This window comes from Hyla sarda, chromosome 5 (assembly GCF_029499605.1).
Source record: "Hyla sarda isolate aHylSar1 chromosome 5, aHylSar1.hap1, whole genome shotgun sequence".
Classification (NCBI taxonomy): domain Eukaryota; kingdom Metazoa; phylum Chordata; class Amphibia; order Anura; family Hylidae; genus Hyla; species Hyla sarda.
The window spans coordinates 210,281,166-210,304,519 of record NC_079193.1 but is presented as its reverse complement, the minus strand read 5'-3'; the positions used below and the strand labels follow the sequence as shown (position 1 = coordinate 210,304,519).

At 40.2% G+C, this 23,354-nt stretch overlaps 1 protein-coding gene and 1 long non-coding RNA gene across 3 annotated transcripts in view; one reads left to right on the top strand and one right to left on the bottom strand.

The window, feature by feature from the left end:
- The window catches only part of GMDS (GDP-mannose 4,6-dehydratase), a 716,505-nt gene that overhangs the window by 44,374 nt on the left and 648,777 nt on the right, over nt 1-23,354 (bottom strand). The gene's annotated exons all lie outside the window — the stretch shown is intronic.
- LOC130273751 (uncharacterized) lies at nt 7,129-8,265 on the top strand. The gene is made up of 3 exons (XR_008844111.1): nt 7,129-7,229; nt 7,713-7,819; nt 7,924-8,265. It is a non-coding gene; the product is annotated as an uncharacterized LOC130273751 (long non-coding RNA).

Genomic DNA, 23,354 nt, shown 5'->3' with positions numbered 1-23,354 from the left:
CCTTATTATTAAAAGTCCAATTGAAGGCTACGTCTTGCTAAAGTGGGGTTCACATAATTCTGTGATCTGCCATTGTGATCTGGAAAGGGAATAGATGGAAACCTGTATAACCCATGTGGAATCTTTTGTATGCTGAGTCCTATTCTTTGTCCCATAGGCTGGAACGGGGCATAGCACTGGGCCTATGGACCATCTGGCATGAACTTGCCACATCAAGAACCCTGCATGCAGTGTTTTGATTTGGCAAGATGGCAAATATGGCAGAAACTAGATGTATGTGAAGGAGCCCTAAAAAAGGGAAGTTATTTTTTTTTTAAATACAGGCATTTACCTGACAAGTCACAAGACCTAGGATGTAAAGTCCAGTGGCCTAAAGGTGGAGGGGAGGCTACTCATCTTGCTTTTTATACATGTCACATGTCTATGTTTACCAGAAGACCATCAATATTTTCATAGTTCGATAATTTAAGTCCATAACTAAAACATATTTAATATTTTCCATATAAGGTAATACATTTATGGTGAAGCTTGGTAATACATCCACACTAAAAATTGTAAGTAAATCGGTTTATAGTGTATTTGGACAGGAGATTGTCCACATACTCTATAAGAGGCACTAACCTTTTCTTTTTTTTCTTTTTTAAAGGGGTACTCCACTGGAAAAAAACATTTTTAATCAACTGGTGCCAGAAAGTTAAACAGATTTGTAAATTACCTCTATAAAAAAATCTTAATCCTTCCAGTACTTATCAGCTGCTGTTATGATGCACAGGAAGTTATTTTCTTTTTGAATTTTCTTTCTGCCTGACCACAGTGCTCTCTGCTGACACATCTGTCCGTTCAGGAACTGTCCAGAGCAAGAGAGGTTTTCAATGGGGATTTACTCCTACTCTGGACAGTTCCTAAAATGGGCAGAGGTGTCAGCAGAGAGCACTGTGGTCAGGCAGAAAGGAAATTCAAAAAGAAAATAACTTCCTGTGGATCATAACAGCCGCTGATTAGTACTCGAAGGATTAAGATCTTTTTTTTATCGAAGTAATTTACAAATCTGTTTAACTTTCTGCCACCAGTTGATAAAAAAAAATGTTTTCCAGTGGAGTACCCCTTAAAAAAAAAAGTTGAGTATTTTTATTTTAAAAATATGTTTTCCAGTGGAGTACCCCTTTAAAGCTAAACCCAAAGGTTTGCACTTTTTGATTACAGACTGTAAAACCCATTTTCTTTTGCAGCAGAGCAAAGCTTATTTACTGACTATAGGAAAACGGTTTCAAATAGAAAACAAGATGGTAGGAGTAACTCAAGTCTTTAGCCTCATTTATATCAAGCAACACTTTTTATTCACAAATGTGCAGCTGTTCATTTGACACATTGCCCTGGATGAAAATACAAGATCTAAATGAAGTGCCAAGTGTAATGGTATAGTGAAGTGAAGTGCAAGTACAAAATCTGCATTTAATTGCACGTCAAGGCGTATTAAAAGCAGCAAAGTAACTGGGACTTGTTATCAGATGGAAAGAGTATGCACAACATGAGATAAATAAATGCAGACATATAAGTTGCTAAGTTACAGTTTTCCTGGCACTTGTCCGTGCCTTTGGCACTTTCAAATAATTATAGTCATGTTCTTGACTAACGAAAAAAAAATCTAATCAAAAGCTGAAGCTGATTGTGGCAGTGTCTATTTCTGCACGTAGGCAATGGCTGGCACATCCCCGACTTATACACTGCTACTCATCTTGACATCACACCTGTCACACAGGTTAGGAAAACATGATTAATACGACAACAAGAAAAAAAGTGATAATCCTAAGAGCATTTAGAGAACCACCCTAAATCACACACTTCTTCCTTCTCTTCACATAGCACTGTATTTGCTTACTTAATAAGTAGGATTATGAGTTCCTAAAGCCAGTTGTAAGTTAGAAACTCACACACTATGCAGATCAGATATGCTAGGAGACAGAATCAACAGTACATAATGCAGAATAACATTGAATCTCTTAATGATGCCAGACGGCCCCCTCAGGAGATAAGACAGCGTTTCCAAGTCAGAAATATGACAGGACAACATTATTACCGGAAAGTCTCCAAATGGTCCCCAGAAAATAGACTTGCCAAAGAAAATTCAGGGTAAATTAGTGTTGCTTTATTCAAACCAATGTTTCAGTGCAGGTCAAAGTAAAAGATCAATATCCGATGAAGAGATAAGAGATTAATGATTCCCCCCAATACAAATTTTAATAAAATATTAAACAAAACCACCCATCTGCCTCAAAGTCATTACCAGAAAATTATACTTCTTCAGGGTTAGGAAGAGGTGGAAGTAGGTGAAAAGGGGATGGAACTATTCTCCTCCACTGCTCACTAGACAAAACCACCACAACTAGACAAAACGGTGAAAAGGGCTTACCAGAGAGTCGACCATGAAGAAGGGTCATCACTCAAAGAATGGAAACCCAGGTGTCCACAATCTGCCATCAATCCTATCATGGCTTCTGAGTAACCCAGAATCCTTATCAATTAACAAGGGGTTCTGATGTGTAAGTTGGCTGGCAGTTGTCAAGTGGAGGTGACGTAACCCCTATTTAAAATTGGATAAAAGGTCTATGGAAAAGTATGATAACTAGCTCATGTGAGAAGCCAGACATGGGAGAGTTGCTTTTGGATGCAAAATATTGAACCTATAGGCAACTCCACCAAAAGGCATTGTATATGTTGTTCAAACATCTCCAGTAAGTAAAGGAAGCATGTAGTATGGTTTTCATCTGGACACCTTTATATGTAATAAACAATTGTATGCATTTTTCCCTGCACAGAACAAAGAAGATATGTGACTTGGGTAGCCAGTAGAGATTTTTTTTTCTCCAATGAAGGGCCTACCTATACTGTCCTCCGATTTGTAGATTAAAGAGTAAAAAAAAGTCCAAGATCCCCACTTCCCTGGACAAGATACAATTACAACATAAACTAGACTGTATGAGATGAAAGTAATATGATTGGTTGGTATGGGCAACTATACCACTCTTCCTCTAGGGAGGTTTTGATAAACTGACCCCACCCCCAAAAAAGAGGAAACAATATTCATCATTTTGGCCTCTGAGGTATATGTTGTATAGCTTGTTTTTGCTGGACAGAATAGAGTATTTGGATACACCTTTTTACCCAGAGGCATTGTGCAAAAATATACCGCGTTGTGTATGTTTTTTTTTTTTAATATATAAAAGCCCATTGGGACAATACAGTGGCATTGACTGGAGGAAGGCATCCATTGATAAATCCCCCTTAAAGGAAAAGTATTGTGTAAAAAAATTGGTTGCTGGGGACCCCCGCAATCTCCTGTTTAGAGCCCCGGCTCTCCTTTACAGCGGCGCATCGCGACCCCCGCCTGAAGCGGGCACCACCACGCCCCCTCTATATAGTTCTATGGGAGACTCGAAGATTGCCGAACATAGAGCTATATGGAAGATCGCGGGGGGCGGGGGGGGGCCAGCGTTCAGATCCCCCGCGATCTAAAAATGTATCCCCTAATAGAATAGGGGATCAGTTATTTTTACATGATACTTGTCCTTTAAGTAGTCCTCCAATGGAAGGCTTCAACACAGTCTAAACAGAGCCTTACTGAAATACTACAAACAAACAAATAACACTTCCTATGATTGTAAATATTATTTAGTACTTGTTTTAAATTTGAGTATTTACTGCAAACTATAGTGAAATAAATACAGAAATCTTAACCATGTGGTGTGCTATTCCCTAAAGTACACTTTATATAATTTAGTGGACAATTTTCTGTCAGCACCCTTGCTGGTGCTGACAAGACAAAATCCTCTTGATGCATACCTTTGGCGTACACTGGATATGCAGTGTGAACACACACTAAGAGTACATCATACTACACAGAGGTGAGTCCACTTATCTCCCTTCCAGTACAGACTCTATTAACAGCTCGGTCTTTACTGTTCAATTCTTTGTTATGCTGACCGCCCAAAATAACAGAAGCAGTCCTGGAAATGATAGCATGCCACTGGTGACACCATTCCGCCTATCAATTTCACAGTTCTGTTACTTGGGGAGAGATTACAGAATTACAAAGACAAACAATAGTTCCTGAGAACTTGTGTGGGTGGTTCAATCTCAATAAAACTTCCCAATTGGGGACTGCTTGTTCAGTCAGATCTGTGTCTACACTTTTCATTCTTCTCCACAGAAAACAACGAAACCTAAAAATCGAAAATAAAAGTCTGGTTCTATGAGGGACAATGTTCTTATCAAGAAATATTGTTCATAAAGTTTTAAAGGGAATATTCATTCTTTGGTAACATTTATTTATTTTGGCCATACAAGTACAAAATTCTAAGCTGATAAGTTTCTTAATATATCTTTATAGCAGTCTGAACTGTTTTTCTAAAACATAGGTACAAATCCCCTGAAGAAAAAAATTTAAATTTAAAAGGTAATTCAGGTGGCCTGTAGCCACCAATAGAAGAATTTTAGAATAAAGACTACTGCATACTGCTATACTATCTATCTATTTATGAACATAAAATTCAACGTGTGTGTATGTATGTCCTAGGATATCTTCCAAATGGAGGGAGATATGTGGAGAGAATGGTCACTGCAGGGGACAGGAAATGAGGTGGGGATTTGAGGATGGGATATGAGGATGAAAGCTTTTTCTTCCCAAGGTTTAGGTAGGATGCCCGGGTATTCTGCTAGTAAACTCAATAATTGCACTGTATGCAGTAAACTACATCTAGTTGCACCTTTAGGCAGCCAGAATTATTATTATTATAATTTTTTTTTATCTACAATTTTGTCCAGGGACAGAAAATATATTTAAAAGGCCTCATGCTGGCAAAAGTCTACCTGGTCCCCTGCCAGATGGTATCCAGGCCCCACTGATCAGACCTCCCTAGTTTCCATTGTCTTGACGACGTAAAAATTGTGTATCACCGGTCAAACCCTTTAAGAAATGATTTGGCCAAGAATGATGATAGTAAAATGTGGACACTCTTCTCATTGATCCTGAAGGATGGTAATGAGAACTGATGATAAGGTTGGCTTTTTTTTATAGCATGCATGTATAATTTTAAAACACTGCACTGAAGAAGATGTATAATCCCCTTAGTTGTAAGACTTAAATGCGTTATCTCATATCTCATTGACCCCTCTAAAAAGCTGTGTGGCACTTGTGCAAGCCTGCAGCCTCTGTCCTTGTCCTGCCATTGTCATACTTTTCATACCACGATCTCCGCAGCGGCACCCCTGTAATTCGGTGCATGGAGTGAACTCTGCTCTGTGCCCGATAATTGGTGATGCAAGCCTCCGTGCCTCCTCAATTTACATCTATGGGAGGAGGCTAGTACATAGCCATCACGCCCCCTCCCATAGACATAAATGGAGAGGGCGTGGCATGACATTACGAACACGGAAGCTGCAAGCTTCTGTTTTCTGGACGCCGCCGCTGCCAGCCCGGAGATCGTGGGGGTCCCCAGAGATCTAACATCTTATCCCCTATCCTTTGGATAGGGGATAAGATGTTTCCAACGGAGTACCCCCTTAACACCAAGAAAACACTACATATAATGGGAATTACTGGATGAGACCTACAAGTCAGAGGTCTGCTCCCTATGCATAGGGCTCTGCAGCCCCTATTACTGATATTAGTCACCTTTAATGCAGAAAGGTCTATAGTTCTCATATTTACTGAAAAAGCCAATAAACTAAAAAGCTGTCTGTTTTTATACTTCTACCTTTTACATGTAAAAAACAAAACAAAAAAAAAAACACCTATTGGTCAATTCTATGAAATTAAAAGAAATACACTTTTGTTTTATGAATGCATTGACCTAAAGAAGAGAGCCATGAACAGAGTTATTTTACAGGTATATACTTAACATAAATTGAAGGCCAAAACTATTTCGTGTTAAGAAGACTTCATGCATTTAAATTCCTCCTGACACAAAGGCAACTTTATATATCAAATACCCCCGGAGATAAAGCACAAACCGTTCCACTTGTGGTAGTCGTGTGGTTTTAATCTACGATGGATTTAGCATATGGTATCCCCACAAGAGATCCCCCATTTGCATAAAAATGTCAGTATTCTACTATTTGATACTTAGACTTGGAACCATGAGAACAGAAAACCGTGCAAACAGAAAGCAATACTGTATACTTGTTTATGTGACTGAACATGTCCTACATTATACATACGTTGTACAATAAATTCATTTAATTGTACTAATGCAATACACATATTCACTGAGATAGAAAGCCTCAGAGCTAATCTTTCCTCATTCCATTGCTTCATTTGAAGTATTACAAATGAATGGCACATTTCTGGCAAAAATGCAATTAATCTAAAAGCGCAGAATCCACTTGTTAACTAAAACAAAAAGAAAAATGACATACGCTAAAAACACAACACAGATGGAGTTGAAAGATAGTTCAGCGTGCGATTGTCTGTTTCCAATTATTTAAGCATTTACTGATGTTAATTCATTTGCATATAATAGAAGTTACCATAGCAAATCATCCGGTTGCTTTTTCTGGATTCACTTTTAAATGTGAAGACAAATTGCACGGAACATATATTGATCTTTTTTTCAATTTTTAAGAGAATGTAATTGTAATACAAATGTGTTGTGGTTGTATTTTATGCAAATGTTGAAGCAATTTAAAGGGGCTGTTCAGAAAATGATTTATTTAAATGGAAAAGCTATGGCTGGATACAATGCTCTCCGCTCCGACAGCAGCATAATATAAAGTGATAGACACACTATTTCCAGCGATCTGTCACTAACGTCGATATGGAAAGTAGGTTGGCAGAACTTACAGTTTTAAGCTTTCAGCATGCACTGGTAGAGATGAGTCTAGCATATTCATTAGGTGGCGCTTCCTCCACCCCTGATACATGATTAACAGGTTTCTCCATATCACTGTGCTTAGGAATAACCCTGTCAATCATGAGAGGTGGACATGGTAGCAGCACCTAATAAATATGCTGGACTCACCTCTAGCTGTGCTGGGTGTTTGGTGCGGGCTTCACACTGTAAGTGTACTCACCTGCTGCCTATCCCCTAGATGCTCCCTATCCCCTGATGAGAGCTTCCTGCGTCACACACAGGAAATGCGTGGTCACTATTCAATGGTAAAGGCTGGTCACCACTGTTGCCAGTGATTGGTTTAGCAGGCATTTCCTAGCTCAGTTCCAAAACAGCATCAAGGTAAGAACATTTTTGTTTGTTTGTTTTTAAATCCGACTCTAAGCACATTAAAATATAAAAATAATTCTACCTTTAAAGGGGTTATTCAACATAAGGTGACTTTAGTAATTTAGTGACATACAGTAATGGACACGTTTACCAGAAATCTGTGCTTGTGTTGGTGGCAGATGGCTTTGTCCTGTGTCCCCCATCATGCTGCTGGCTTGTTTATGGGAACTGGCTACTTCCTGTTTCTGTGGCCTCCCTCAGACTACAATCCCCAGGATCCTTTGTTTCAAGGTGGGAGGTAACTAATTTTCCTCCCATGCATTAGTTTCCCCACCCATTGCAGCACAGCCCAACCTGACACACAAGCTGTGGATCTGAGTGATGATGAATGCATGCACAATTGCACCAATAATGTCATCAGGGGGCTGGCTTCATACACAACAGAGAAAGCAGCCAAGTCATCTTTCAGCACCTGACTTGTTATGTATTATCTAGGGACGCACAGCAAGCTGGAAAAGCTCCGAGACAACACTCATTGTAGGATGCCGAAGATGAACTTTCTGGGGAAAAAAGACAAAGAAATTCCATACCAGCGACCAAAGGTAAGGGAAGTATAATAGTAACTAGACCAACTTTGCTGCCTATGTCTTACATTCAAAGAACCAAAAATCACGGAATACCCCTTTATCTCTAACCCACGTGACAGGTTCTCCACTGGCAAGCTTATCAAAAAGGGGCTGCTTCTAGAACACTCCACAATCAGCTATTACCAGCAGATGTAGTGGCCATATCCTTATTTCCTCAGCAGCATCATTGCAAAAACAAAGTGTTAAACATCACCTACTGAATTCCCTGAGCTGTCCCTTAAGGCCCAGGCTTTCTTAAGTAGGCTAAATAAAGGGACTTCATAATGGAAGAATCCCCAACAAACAGACATCTGGATTATCAAGGTGCATTGTGTACATACAGAAATTCACACATGGCATGGAGATTTGACTTTCCCTTGGATTAGATTAGATAATCTACAAATGAAAAGAACAGTAAACAAAGCGTGCAGCTAATATGATAGTAATATTCTCATATATACATGTAAAGGTTATCAGAACTGGAAATGCATGAGATAAAGCAGTGATCATTTTTCATCACTTCCCGTCATTATTCCCATTGAAGAGCATTATAGTCAGTGTCTCCTGAGCACATTCAACTGTGCAGTAAATAGAGACAACAAGGACTTGGAATCTGTTTTCCCCGCAATGTGATTTCCATGTTCGTTGTGCTAATTCCTAACCCCCTTGCCTGCTAACAAAACAGATTCTACAGAAATTGGAAGCCCTGTATAGGTTCTCAACACTCAGCAGCAAAGAGACCACCAGAGCTATGGCCCCTCTGATCAAGGATCCAACAGCCGTTGTGTGGTCTGCCTCAATGTATGTATGCCTAACTTTTCTGCACTGTATAATGTTTTGTGTTATTTTTATTCACTTATCATATAATCAGTATAATGTATATTATGTCATTATAAGTGTTCATATAGGCTACCATTGGTAGTACTTTGCTATACTTAAAGGGGTACTCCGGTGGAAAACTTTTTTTTTTTTTTATCAACTGGTGCCAGAAAGTTAAACAGATTTGTAAATTAGAAGCCTCTAGACTAATACCATAATGATGATGATTATAACAATGTAGATGAAATGGAACCGTGCTTCACTTTAATGATGGAAAAAGAGATTCATTATAAAAAATTATTGTACAAGATGAATAGCATTAATAAAAAAAACCTCCTTCCATAGGGCCCTTGTGGGGTGGTAATATAAATAATATAGAACAAAATAATCTCAAACAATGTAAAATAAAATAATCTCAAATAGCCGCTATAAAGTTGGATCATCTGCTAATCCGATATTTAGTAAACCGGCATAGTTCAATTTTCACTCCGTATCCGTATATAATATATAGTTCAAAATGTGATCAAGGACATCTCATATATTTACCAGTTTCTGCAGATGGAAACAGTTCATGGTATATAGCCATATGGCTGGACGTCCGAGAGACAGGTGGTGTTTGCTGTAAAGGCTGTATACAGCGCTGGCATGCGCTGCAGCGATGGGCCCGGTTGCCACAGGCCTAGGAGAAGTCACTAGTCACGGAGATAGATGGACTGCTCCGGAGATGAAAAATCAGCCTTGGAGGTAGATGGATCTGCTCCAGAGGTGAAAGCAGCCTCGTGGAAGGTATCTCGGTGTCTGACGTCAGCCAGGTGAGTAGGATACGGCAAGGTGGAATACTGGATTTGCAGAGTGGATTTGTGGAGTTCACGGAGCTTTAAAGGAATGGTGTCCAGGATATGAGGATGCTGGTAATGGATAGCGGTAATGGTGTGGCAATTTTTACTCTCCTTTTTTTATTAATGCTATTCATCTTGTACAATCATTTTTTATAATAAATCTCGTTTTCCATCATTAAAGTGAAGCTCAGTTCCATTTCATCTACATTATGTTATAATCATCATGTACCATTTATGGTATTAGTCTAGAGGCTTCTGGTATCCACATTTTTCTTCAAATATTTATTTATTATCTGTACTTTTTGGTGTAAGTACACTCCATATAGCCTCGACTAATAATTTTTTGTGAGCTTCACATTTTATTCTTTTTAGATTTGTAAATTACTTCTATTAAAAAATCGTAATCCTTCCAGTTCTTATTAGCTTCTGAATACTACAGAGGAAATTCTTTTCTTTTTGGAACACAGTGCTATCTGCTGAATCATGAGCACTCTGCTCTCTGCTGACATCTCTGTCCATTTTAGGAACTGACCAGGGCAGCATATGTTTGCTATGGGGAGTTTCTCCTACTCTAGACAGTTCTTAAAATGGACAGAGATGTCAGCAGAGAGTACTGTGCTTGTGATGCCAGCAGAGAGCTTTGTGCTCCATAAGAAAATAATTTCCTCTATAGTATTCAGCAACTAATAAGTACTGAAAGGATTAAGATTTTAATCAAAGTAATATACAAATCTGTTTAACTTTCTGGCACCAGTTGATTTGAAAAAAAGAAGAAGTTTTCCACCGGAGTACCCCTTAAAAGGGGTACTCCGGCCCCAAAGGATAGGGGATGAGATGAATGATCGCGGGGGTCCCGCTGCTGGGGACCCCGCAATCTTTTATTCTGCACCCACCTTTTTGAGCTCTCCGCAGTGCTGGAGGCTCCAAGTGTGCAGCGTGACGACCACGAGGCCGAAGTATCGTGACGTCACGCCCCCATACAATTCTGTATAAAGTGCTACAGAAAGATTGTCTGATGGGCATGCTGCTTAAGGCACTTACAGAAATTGCTTACAGTTTATGTCACTATCCGTCACACGATAATCATTTTAAAGGATCTTTACATAATATTACATTGACAACCTCAACACTGATCAGCAGAGCTAAGTAAAGCTGGGCTTAGCCGAGCTGCATTGCCACACTACTATATACACTACTGTGTCAGGTACTGCAGTGATCAACACTGCCCTTCATTCTGCCTGAGAGAGATCATACTTTAATGGTCTACGCTAAGGGAGGCTGTCACGCCCCCTCCCATAGACTTGCATTAAGGGGGCGTGACATCACATGGGGCGGAGTCGTGATATCACGATACTCCAGCCCTGTGGTCGTCACGCTTCCCACTCTGAGCCTCCAGCGCTGCAGAGAGCTTACAAAGGTGGGTTCGGAGTGACAGATTGCAGGGGTCCCCAGTGGCGGGACCCCTGTGATTATACATCTTATCCCCTATGCTTTGTACCCCTTTTAATGGCCACTATCACCAAAACTATATTTTTAAAAACAATAGAGCTATAGAAAATAAGTATATTGCTAATACTATTTCATTATTTTTTCAGGCTTTCCAAGCCTGTGTGCGCTCCCTGTGTGAAGATTGCCGAACACAGAGAACTGATGAGAGCAGGCAGTGTGTGAGCTGCTGTGATTGGCTGAGAGGAGGCCACACCCCCTCACACCTCCCCAGCTCTCAGCAGCATGAAGTGAGAGAGGGAGAATGATTCAGTGCACAGCTCCATCCACAGCATAGAGGAGAAGAAGGAGCAGAAGTAACAGCATGTTCCCCCTCATACAGAAACATGTACCCCCAGTAGTAAGGAGATATGGAAGGTGATTGTTACAGTGTGCCAGCCCAGTATTAAGGGGATTACATGAGGAGGGCAGCTAATAGCTCAGTGACACACAGTGAGGGAGGAAGTTTAGTCATGTACAGTGAGGGCAAGAGAGGGACACACCCCCTGCCTGTGAGAAGATGAAAATTCTGTGTGATCTGATAAAAGCTGATTTTAAAAGAAATACAGAAGCTAGACACATAAAAGTTATATGCACATGAACAGGATGAGGTACCGAGTAACATATAACTTTTTATTTTTATTTTCTGAGAAATGATAGGTATGCTTTAAGCATTAAAGGAATCTGTTGCCAACAAAAGAGTGACTCCCAAACAAATTGCCAGTAAACTTATGTCAGAGAACTTCAGATAATCCCCATTAAGGCGGCGTGTCCCATTAATAACAAGTAATTATGGTTATATCAATCAACATTCTTATTACACATCTCGGGGAAAGAAATCCATTGTGTTAATACCAAGGTAATATGTACAACTTTAATATATTGTTAAAGTAATAGGAAAGAATGTAGCTGAGTTGTAAAAGTATACGAATGCCCAACAGGACTAATATAAACTGTACTGTAACATGGCCATTCTGGCTTACATTACCAACAGTAGACTATCAACCCCTTGACACAATAGCCAGTGCCAATAGCGTCCACTTTTCCATTCTTTTATCCTTGTCTTAGATAGGTATTTTGCTGTATAGCATGGTGTATTGAGGCATGCCAATAGTAGATGATGCATTTTTTTCTGCTGCATTTTAAGAGTAATTCTCTAATATACAATAATGCTAGCATTGACCACACTCTAGCAAGGTGTTATGGCAGTCACAGGTAAGAGATACAGCACTATGCAGAATACTCTAAGAAGTTATATGTCTAGCAATGAGACTTGTTTGATATGGGTCATGCTGTGTGTCACTTGAACTATAAAGAGATCTGGTTTCTGGAATTTACTTACTGGAAGACCACACATGCCACACATTGAACTGTATGTTCATCTCTCATATTCGCAGCAGAAGTGATTGGGTAATAAGTTACAGAGCTGCAGACTTTTATATTCTGCATGGTTGACTTGAGGACCCATCAGCAGAATACAGGTTGTCATCAAAGTACCTTGACTTCTGTATAAAGTGCTACAGAAAGACTGTCTAATGGGCATTCTGCTTAAGGCTCCTGCACTTGCAGGAATTGCTTACAGTTTATGTCACTATCCGTCACTCGATAATCAAGGATCTTTACATAATATTACATTGACAACCTCAACACTGATCCGAGCTGTGTTGTCACACTACTATATACACTACTGTGTCAGGTACTGCAGTGATCAACACTGTCCCTCCATTCTGCCAGAGAGAGATCATACTTTAATGGTCTACGCTAAGGATTCTGGATTTATTAAAACCTTGTGCAGAAAAAAACCCAAAAACCCCATTGCCCATAGCAACCAAACATATTCCATCTTTTATCTGAAAACGGAAATCTGATTGGTTGCTATGGCCCAACTGATCTACTGTTCCTCTGCACAAAGTTTGATAAATGTCTGTTTTGTAATGAAGGCTAAACATGTATTCATTTTATGACATCAACCAAAACCTGCATATAAAGATGGTATAATTAAAGGCGTATTCACATTATAGACATTTAAGACTTATCTGCAGTTTTTCTTCCTTTCATTATTTTATTCAGTATAAAAAATAATTATACATATAAATAGTCCACTTCAAACATATAAATCCCCCCAACCTTCCCCCCTGACAATCCCCTATTTTAGGCTTGGTATCATGTCCGACCCAATGTCTCCCTAAGGACCGGTCAAAACCATCAAATCACACCATGAGCTACCTACAACTATTAGGGTCAAATTACTTTTCTACTTCATCTTCCCCCTCCCTTAACAAGGATAAAAGAGAGAAAGAGACAAAAAAGGAAAGAAGGAGAGAAAAGGGAAAGAAAAAAAAAAACTTATCTGCAGGTTAAACATAGATATAGCCATTTAAGTGTTTACATTCACACTACGTAATTTCCACGGAATTCCACCTGCGATGAACTATAACATCAGTGTGAATGGGTCTTCCGCGAGACTCGTTCACACTAAGCAATTTCAATTTGTTCCGCGCAAAGAATGAACATGTTCATTCTTTGCACCGAATTCCACAAGCTCTGCATAGCCGTCAATGGTGATGGCGCAGTGCTCCAAAGAATTGAGGGTTAGGGTGGGCTAGCACATTTCCTGACTGATAGGACAGGAGAGAGCACAGTGGAGTACTATCAAACAGCAGAGAGCACAGAGGAGTGCTATCAGACAGGAGAAAGCACAGAGGAGGAGTGCTATCAGACAGGAGAGAGCACAGAGGAGTGCAATCAGACAGGAGAGATCACAGAGGAGTGCTATCAGACAGGAGAGATCACAAAGGAGTCCTATCAGACAGGAGAGCGCACAGAGGAGTGCTATTAGACAGGAGAGAGCACAGATGAGTTCTATCAGACAGGAGAGAGCACAGATGAGTTCTATCAGACAGGAGAGAGCACAGATGAGTCCTATCAGACAGGAGAGAGCAAAGAGGAGTTCTATCAGACAGGAGAGAGAACAGAGGAGTGCTATCAGAAAAGAGAGAGAACAGAGGAGTGCTATCAGACAGGAGAGAGAACAGAGGAGTGCAATCAGACAGGAGAGAGCACAGAGGAGTTCCATCAGACAGGAGAGAGCACAGAGGAGTACTATCAGACAGGAGAGAGCACAGAGGAGTGCTATCAGACAGGAAAGAGCACAGAGGAGTGCTAGCAGACAGGAGAGAGCACAGAGGAGTATTATCAGGCAGAAGAGAGCACAGAGGGGTATTATCAGGCAGAAGAGAGCACAGAGGAGTATTATCAGGCAGAAGAGAGCACAGAGGAGTATTATCAGGCAGAAGAGAGCACAGAGGAGTACTACAAGACAGGAGACAGCACAGAGGAGTCCTAATAGACAGGAGAGAGCACAGAGGAGTATTTTCAGGCAGAAGAGAGCAGAGAGTAGTATTATCAGGCAGAAAAGAGCACAGAGGAGTATTATCAGGCAGAAGAGAGCACAGAGCAGTATTATCAGGCAGAAGAGAGCACAGAGGAGTACTAGAAGACAGGAGAGAGCACAGAGGAGTCCTATCATACAGGAGGGAGAGCAGAGGAGTCCTATCAGACAGGAGAGAGCACAGATGAGTACTATCAGACAGGAGAGAGCACAGAGGAGTACTATCAGACAGGAGAGAGCACAGAGGAGTCCTATCAGACAGGAGAGAGCACAGAGGAGTTCTATCAGACATGAGGGAGAACAGATGAGTGCTATCAGACAGGAGAGCACACAGAGGAGTGCAATCAGACAAGAGAGCACACAGAGGAGTGCAATCAGACAGGAGAGAGCACAGAGGAGTCCCATCAGACAGGAGAGAGCACGGAGGAGTGCTATCACACTGGAGAGAGCACAGAGGAGTGCTATCAGACAGGAGAGAGAACAGAGGAGTGCAGTCAGACAGGAAAGAGCACAGAGGAGTACTATCAGACAGGAGGGAGCACAGAGGAGTGCTAATAGACAGGAGAGAGCAGAGAGGAGTGCTATCAGACAGGAGAGAGCACAGAGGAGTGCTAGCCCACACTCACTTACTGGACTTTTTTCCATGCCTGTGCTTTAGCTTGGACAAAGCTATGATTTTATAAGCCATGATTTCTATAAAAAGGAAATAACATTTTCTTATGAAGTTTATTAGAAAAGTTAATGTTTTGCCAAGATGTCCAACATAAAAAGTTTTTGAATCTGCCTATTCAAGCTACCCCCACTAAAATGTCCAAGAATGCCCCCAAATTACCCCCTTGTTGACAGAGTTTTGTGGCCAGGTTTGGGGATTGCCCCAGCAATTGGGACTGTTGGTAAGTACGTTGTAATACCTGCATTATTTCTACATACAGGAACATATAAAGCATGGATTAAAAACATCATTACTCATCACATTCCAAAAAACTATCTACAGGGTGGGCCATTTATATGGATACACCTTAATAAAATGGGAATGATTGGTGATATTAACTTCCTGTTTGTGGCACATTAGTATATGTGAGGGGGGAAACTTTTCAAGATGGGTGGTGACCATGGTGGCCATTTTGAAGTCGGACATTTTGAATCCAATTTTTGTTTTTTCAATAGGAAGAGGGTCATGTGACACATCAAACTTATTGGGAATTTCACAAGAAAAAGAATGATGTGCTTGGTTTTAACGTAACTTTATTCTTTCATGAGTTATTTACAAGTTTCTCTTTGTTTACAGCAATGACATATCGTCGAGGTTAACACGTGAGGAGTGGATAGAAATTGTGTTGATGTCTGGTGAACGCAGATTTCAATGCAAGACACCCTACGAGACCACCCATCTTCCATGCTACAGTTAGCAAACCGTTTCGTGAAACTGGTTCAGTTTTGGATTTACCAAAATGTGGACGCATGAAATCTGTCACTAATGAAGAAACATCAGTGGCTGTCCTAGCTTCATTCAGCAAGAGCCCACAGCGTAGCACTCGCCGCATGTCACTGGAGAGTGGCATAAGTCGAGCATGGGATGGATAGGTTAGAGAGGGGTCAGGACATAATGGTGGGTGGAGGAGTCCTGTGGGGGGAGGTTAAGAGCAGTGGATAAGGGGGTCCATGGGTTACAAACCAGACGTAAAAATAAATGTAGCCCAAAAAATCCCATTAGCCCCAATAACTTAAATAATAACGTTAGACCCAATAACTCAAAAAATCCCATTAGCCCCAATAACTTAAATAGTACAATTAGCCCTTATAACTCAAATAATAACATTAACCCCAATAACTCAGAAAATCCCATTAGTGAGACTATATGTGTAAAACTTAATGGAAATGTAAAGTGTATGTTCAAAAATGCCAGAAGCCTAGCAAATAAAATGGGGGAGCTTGAGGCCTTGATACTGGAGGAACATATTGATATAGTTGGGGTCACTGAGACATGGCTGGACTCCTCGCATGACTGGGCTGTTAATCTGCAGGGGTTTACATTGTTTCGCAAGGATAGAATGAACAAAAAAGGTCGTGGAGTCTGTCTGTATGTTAGAAGTGGTATGAAAGTCAGTGTGAACGATGCCATAGTGTGCGATGATTCTGAGGAGGTGGAATCATTGTGGGTAGAATTACAAAAGGAGGGAAATATTGAAAAAATAGTATTTGGTGTAATCTACAGACCCCCTAATATCACTGAAGAGATAGAAGGTCGGCTGCATAATCAAATAGAGAGGGCCGCCCGGGCAGGTACAGTGGTAATAATGGGAGATTTTAACTATCCAGATATAGATTGGGGCCGGGGGCTGGCTAAAACTACAAAGGGGCGACAATTCCTAAATTTATTGCAGGATCATTTTATGGGCCAGTTTGTGGAGGACCCAACAAGAAGTGATGCCTTGTTGGATCTGATAATTTCCAACAACACAGAGCTGGTTGGTAATGTAACTGTGCGGGAAAACCTTGGTAATAGCGACCACAATATAGTTACTTTTGACTTAAAATGTAGAAAACAAAGACAGACGGAGAAGGCAAAAACATATAACTTTAAAAAGGCAAATTTCCCTGGGCTGGGATCTGCACTACAGGACATAGACTGGGGGGAGGTGTTGTCAAATACTGATACAGAAGGTAAATGGGACATCTTTAAATCAACTCTAAATAACTATACAGCTAAATATATACCAAAGGGGAACAAATATACACGATTAAAACTAAATCCTACATGGCTGACAAATGATGTTAAAAGAGCAATAAACAACAAAAAAATAGCCTTCAAAAAATTCAAATCTGATGGGATCAGCTATAACATTTAAACAGTACAAGGAGCTTAATCAAATCTGTAAAAATTTAATAAAAACAGAAAAAATTCAAAATGAGAGACAGGTGGCCAAAGAAAGCAAAACTAATCCTAAATATTTTTAGATATATAAATACAAAAAAACCAAGGACAGAGCATATAGGACCCATTACTAATGATAATGGGGAGGTTGTCACGGGCGATCAAGAGAAGGCGGAGCTACTGAATGGGTTCTCTAGTTCTGTATATACTATGGAAGAAGAAGCTGACATTGGACAGGTCAGTGCTGGTAACACATCATGTAATGTACTGAACTGGCTTAATGTAGAGATGGTACAAGGTAAGTTAAGTAAAGTAAATGTAAGCAAATCTCCAGGACCGGATGGACTACACCCAAGAGTTCTTAGAGAGGTAAGTTCAGTAATATCTGTACCCTTGTTCATGATATTTAGAGATTCTCTGGTGTCTGGTATTGTGCCAAGGAACTGGCGCAAGGCGAATGTGGTGAAAATCTTCAAGAAGGGCTCTAGGTCTTCGCCAGGCAATTATAGACCGGTAAGTTTAACGTGCATTGTGGGTAAATTGTTTGAAGGACTAATAAGGGACTACATCCAGGAATACATAGGGGATAATAGTATTATAAGTGATAGCCAGCATGGGTTTACTAAGGATAGAAGTTGTCAAACCAATCTAATTTGCTTTTATGAAGAGGTGAGTAGAAGCCTTGACAGAGGAATGGATGTGGATATAGTGTTTCTGGATTTTGCTAAAGCATTTGATACTGTCCCTCACAGACGTCTGACAGGTAAGTTAAGGTCCTTGGGCTTGGAAACTTTAGTTTGTAACTGGATTGAACACTGGCTCATGGATCGTACCCAGAGAGTGGTGGTCAATGATTCGTACTCTGATTGGTCCCCGGTTATTAGTGGTGTACCCCAAGGTTCTGTACTGGGCCCGCTGTTGTTTAATTTATTTATCAATTAGAGGATGGTATTAACAGCTCTGTTTCTATCTTTGCAGATGACACCAAGCTTTGTAGCACAGTACAGTCTATAGAGGATGTGCATAAGTTACAAGATGACTTGGAGAGACTGGGTCTGGGCATCCACTTGGCAAATGAGGTTCAATGTGGATAAATGTAAAGTTATGCATCTGAGTACTAAGAACCTGCATGCGTCGTATGTCTTAGGGGGGGATTAAACTGGCAGAGTCACTGGTAGAGAAGGATCTGGGTGTACTTGTGGATCACAGACTTCAGAATAGCATGCAATGTCAGGCTGCTTCTTCCAAAGCCAGCAGGATATTGTCATGTATAAAAAGAGGCATGGACTCAAGGGACAGGGACATAATACTCCCCCTTTATAAAGCATTGGTACGGCCTCACCTGGAATATGTTCAGTTTTGGTTGCCTGTACATAAAAGGGACACTGCGGAGCTGGAAAGGGTGCAGAGACGTGCTACAAAACTAATATGGGGCATGGAACATCTTAGCTATGAGGAGCGATTAAAGGAGTTACAATTGTTTAGTCTTGAGAAGAGACGTTTAAGGGGGGGGATATGATAAACGTATATAAGTATATAAATGGCCCATACAAAAAATATGGAGAAAAACTGTTCCAGGTTAAACCCCCCAAAGGACGAGGGGGCACTCCCTCCGTCTGGAGAAGAAAAGGTTTAGTCTAAAGGGGCGACACGCCTTCTTTACCATAAGGACTGTGAATTTATGGAACAGTCTACCTCAGGAACTGGTGACAGCAGGAACAATTAACAGCTTTAAAACAGGGTTAGATACATTCCTGGAACAAAATAACATTAATGCTTATGCAGAATTATAAAACTACATCCCTTCCCCTTATCCCCTTACACCCTTCCCTTCAATTCCCTGGTTGGACTTGATGGACTATGTCTTTTTCAGCCATACTAACTATGTTACTATCCCTTCGGCGGATATTAGCTATTCACAAATGGCACCCTTGCAAACTCCAGCTACTGCAGCATCTCAACGAGGATGACCCAGATCGGCGCACTGAATTTTCAGAATGGGCAAAACCAAAATTGGAACAGGACCCTCAGTTTACGCAGAAGATTTTGTTCAGTGATGAGGCAAACTTTTATGTGAATGGTGAAGTTCACAAACAAAACCACCGCTATTGGTCTGACACAAACCCACATTGGATAGATCCCTCCAAGACTGTTGGAACACAAAAGTTGATGGTATGGTGTGGTATATAGGGTACAAAGATAGTGGGGCCATTCTTCATCAATGGAAACCTCAAGGCCACTGTATATGCGAAATTGCTACATGATGATGTGTTTCCCTCTTTATGCACTGAAGCTGGCATGTTCCCTGAGTTTTTAGAGCAAGATGGTGCACCACCACATTATGGGTGTCAGGTCCGAGCATTCCTAGATGAAGAGTTTCCTGAAAAGTGGATTGGTCATCGTGGGCCAGTTGAATGACCCCCAAGGTCTCCCGATCTGACCCCCTTAGACTTTTATCTTTGGGGTCATCTGAAGGCAATTGTCTATGCTGTGAAGATACGAGATGTGCAGCACCTGAAACTACGGATACTGGAAGCCTGTGCTAGCATTTCTCCTGCGGTTTTGTTATCAGTGTGTGAAGAGTGGGAGAAGAGGGATGCATTGACAATCCAACACAATGGGCAGCACATTGAACACATTTTATAAGTGGTAAGAAACTTGTAAATAACTCATGAAAGAATAAAGTTACATTAAAACCAAGCACATCATTGTTTTTCTTGTGAAATTCCCAATAAGTTTGATGTGTCACATGACCCTCTTCCTATTGAAAAAACAAAAGTTGGATTCAAAATGTCCGACTTCAAAATAGCCACCATGGTCACCACGCATCTTGAAAAGTTTCCCCCCTCACATATACTAATGTACCACAAACAGGAAGTTAATATCACCTACCATTCACATTTCATTAAGGTGTATCCATATGAATGGCCCACCCTGTAGTTCAATTAAATTTCAGCGCCCTTTACTTGATGTACTCCAGTGTCCCCGAATTCATCGAGAATGATCACTATGTAAAATTAAAGGTTTTTCTCATTGATGCAGCAAGTTTTCCACACTATTTCATTTCTCATGAGAACAAATTTGTTGAATTCCTTATAAAACAACAAGAAACATACTACAGAGGCCAATAAGAATTAGGCACAAGGGACTTTTAAATATCTTCATAGGCAGACACTTATCATGGAAGTTGGAAGAGGCAACATCAGATGATTCAATAAAGTTGTGAACACAGATTTTCTTATGGACATTTCAAGAAACATAGCAAAAATAAAACGGAATGGTGTTAGTCAAGGACACATTTCCCATGCTGTTCCAAAACTGCACTGATATCCTGAACAAGCTTAGAAGAGAATGAGTTGGCTCCAAAAATCAATTGCAGAAGTGACTGTGAGAAGTCTGGAAAGCTGAAAACAGTATAAATTGTAAAATAATTGTTTTAAAGGGATTTTCTGGTAGTTTAAAATGTTTTACTACAGGCAGTAACCGGGGTACAAAAAGAAAAAGTTTACTCACCCCTAAATTTTCAACGACTTTGGTGCCACCTTCCAAAAGTGTTGTGAATTCAGGAGCAAATCAAAAAAATGTTTTCCCTTTATCCCAGTTCCAGTTCTGAGCCTTAGTACATTATTGCTAATAGGGCCTTCTACCGTGTACCATTTTTAAAAGTTTATATGTGACAAAGGGGCCTTTAGCCCCGTCAGGCATTGAAACCCTGGTGTGGTGATATTTGCACCACCTTCAGGGCTTCTCCTGTTGATATTTTTTTTGCAAAAAAATAAATAAAAAATACATCAGTCACACAAAATAAATCCCTGCTTGTCCAAGTACTAACTATAAAATAATTTTCTCTACAATAATCTTCCCTGTTCATACAGGTGGCTTACTACCAGCCACCCAACAAAACAGTCATCAAATGTATAACTCACACACATTAAAAAAAGGTCCTATGCTCTAAGTGGCGTGACCTGGCTCCCTATCTCTTCCTCCAGGCTAGCTCTTTTCTACAGCCTTGCTAATAGCTGTAGGTACCCCAGGTACCTGGCTCATTTGCCTTTTTCTTTCTCTCATTGATCCCGCTGCTTTACTCATTCCTTTATGTGGTACGCATTATATGCTTGTTGCACTGCCTAATTACAATAACTCAGTTGTTGTGCTTATTGTCCCTTTAGGCCTTCCCTGGCCTCTGGACCCCTCCGTTACCTTTGCATTGCTTTTGTGTAATGTTCTTGAAGTATTGTCAATAAACTTTTTTTTAATTGGAAAAAAAAAGGTCCCTTTTAGAGTGTGCAGACATCAGGACTCCAACTGACATTAGAGGTACAGGTTCCTCCCAGTCTTAGCGTGCAGAATGAGTTACACCTTGTTTTAAAACTCATTAACCAGTTATCTTCAGCACCTGTGCTGATTTTGGCCACACTGAAAATCCTGGACTGGCCAGAAGACCCCACTACCAACCTACCTTATATCCAAAAAAATCCAGGCCTGAAACAAACTTTACCAAAGTCTTCAGCAGCTTTGGTTTTCTAGGAATTCAATTGTATTCCTCATATCTCATTCATCTTTCCCTAAAAAAAGATGTGCGCTTCCTGATACCTGGTATGCCAGGTACTTTGGGGGAATACAGTGATCCCTGACCACCATTTCTGTCACCGTTTCACTATATATATATATTTATTATAGGCTATGGCATAGCTATGTTATAGCAGGACTGTGTTTGTTCTAATGCACAGTGTCTCATATATAGAAATGTCCACAGCTTGAATATGTGATGTGATGTGTGAATATGTGAGTACTTTTACTATGACTTAAGCTGGAAGAGGTCATTCCAAATCTCCACCCATCATTTCACTCGGAGAAAATAATTTGTGTAATGGCTTAATTGGATTAATGGATAGAGGGAGTTGAGTTATGGTTATCGGTATATTACCATTCCCAATTAATTTCAGGATCTCGATGTCATTGGTGATTTAATGACATAAACAGAATGGGCTGAGTTATAGGCTCCCATTACATTTCACAGGAGTAGTTAATTATGGTTCAGCAACTCCCTTTTCTTACTGACATAGCTTAACTTCATTCCTTTCCACCCCGGCCCAGAGTGTCTGACAGTCTGCCAGGATTCCAGTTGACCCGGGACCTTGAATACTTAAGATACTGAAGGATCTACGAGACTAGCAATGAAATAATCAGAGAGACCACAATGTGCTGCTCTATTTACACATAATAGAGGAACGGCAAAATTATTGAAACACAAAATGAGCGCTTCCTATTACTTGTTCCTAAAATGTGTATGGCACTTGTCCAGTCTTCATAGTATAATACGGCCGCATTAATATCAAATATTCTGTATTTGTCATGCAGATTTTTTTTTTTTTATAAACCAGTAACTTAAACATTCCCATAATTATGGGAAATAATTAGTTCCACTGGGGAATATTTACATACTGTAGTGATGGTAACCAAGTCGATCTGCATTTTCATTTGACATTCTAAGACCTTTAAATTAAAAACACATTTTTAACAAACTGCTGGATTATATGCCTGCCATGAAATTATCTGAATTAGTCTGCCCACATGATTTGTAAAGCATAAGACTTTTACAATCCTCATTTTATATACTCACTTGTTTCACCTGACTGAATCTTTCATTCGGTGTAATAACCCGACACAGGCGCACTGGATTAGACACGATCTTTCTTCACTTAAAACTTTTTCACTGAGGCTTAAGGTAGAACAAAATGAGCATCTAAATAAGGTTTCCAAGGATAAAGGGTTTAAAAGCCCTCTCCAGAATTACACACTAAAACCCTTCATGGCCACAGATGCTATAACGCCGCATTCAGTTTTTCTACTAATATTTCTGTATTTCCTTCTGACTTGAAGGACTTTACATGAACTTTTTCCCCCAAAACATCCATGGTTATTAATTTGACCCCTGTAAGTTAACTTGAAAGTGTTAATAGTCTTGTTAACTTATAATTATAGACACAGCAGTTTATTGGGCCAGACTCTAAATGTAGTGAATCTGATAAAATTACTATACAATCTCTGCTCACATCTTAATATTCTAGATCTGACTACAGTAGAGCTGGCCATACAGCC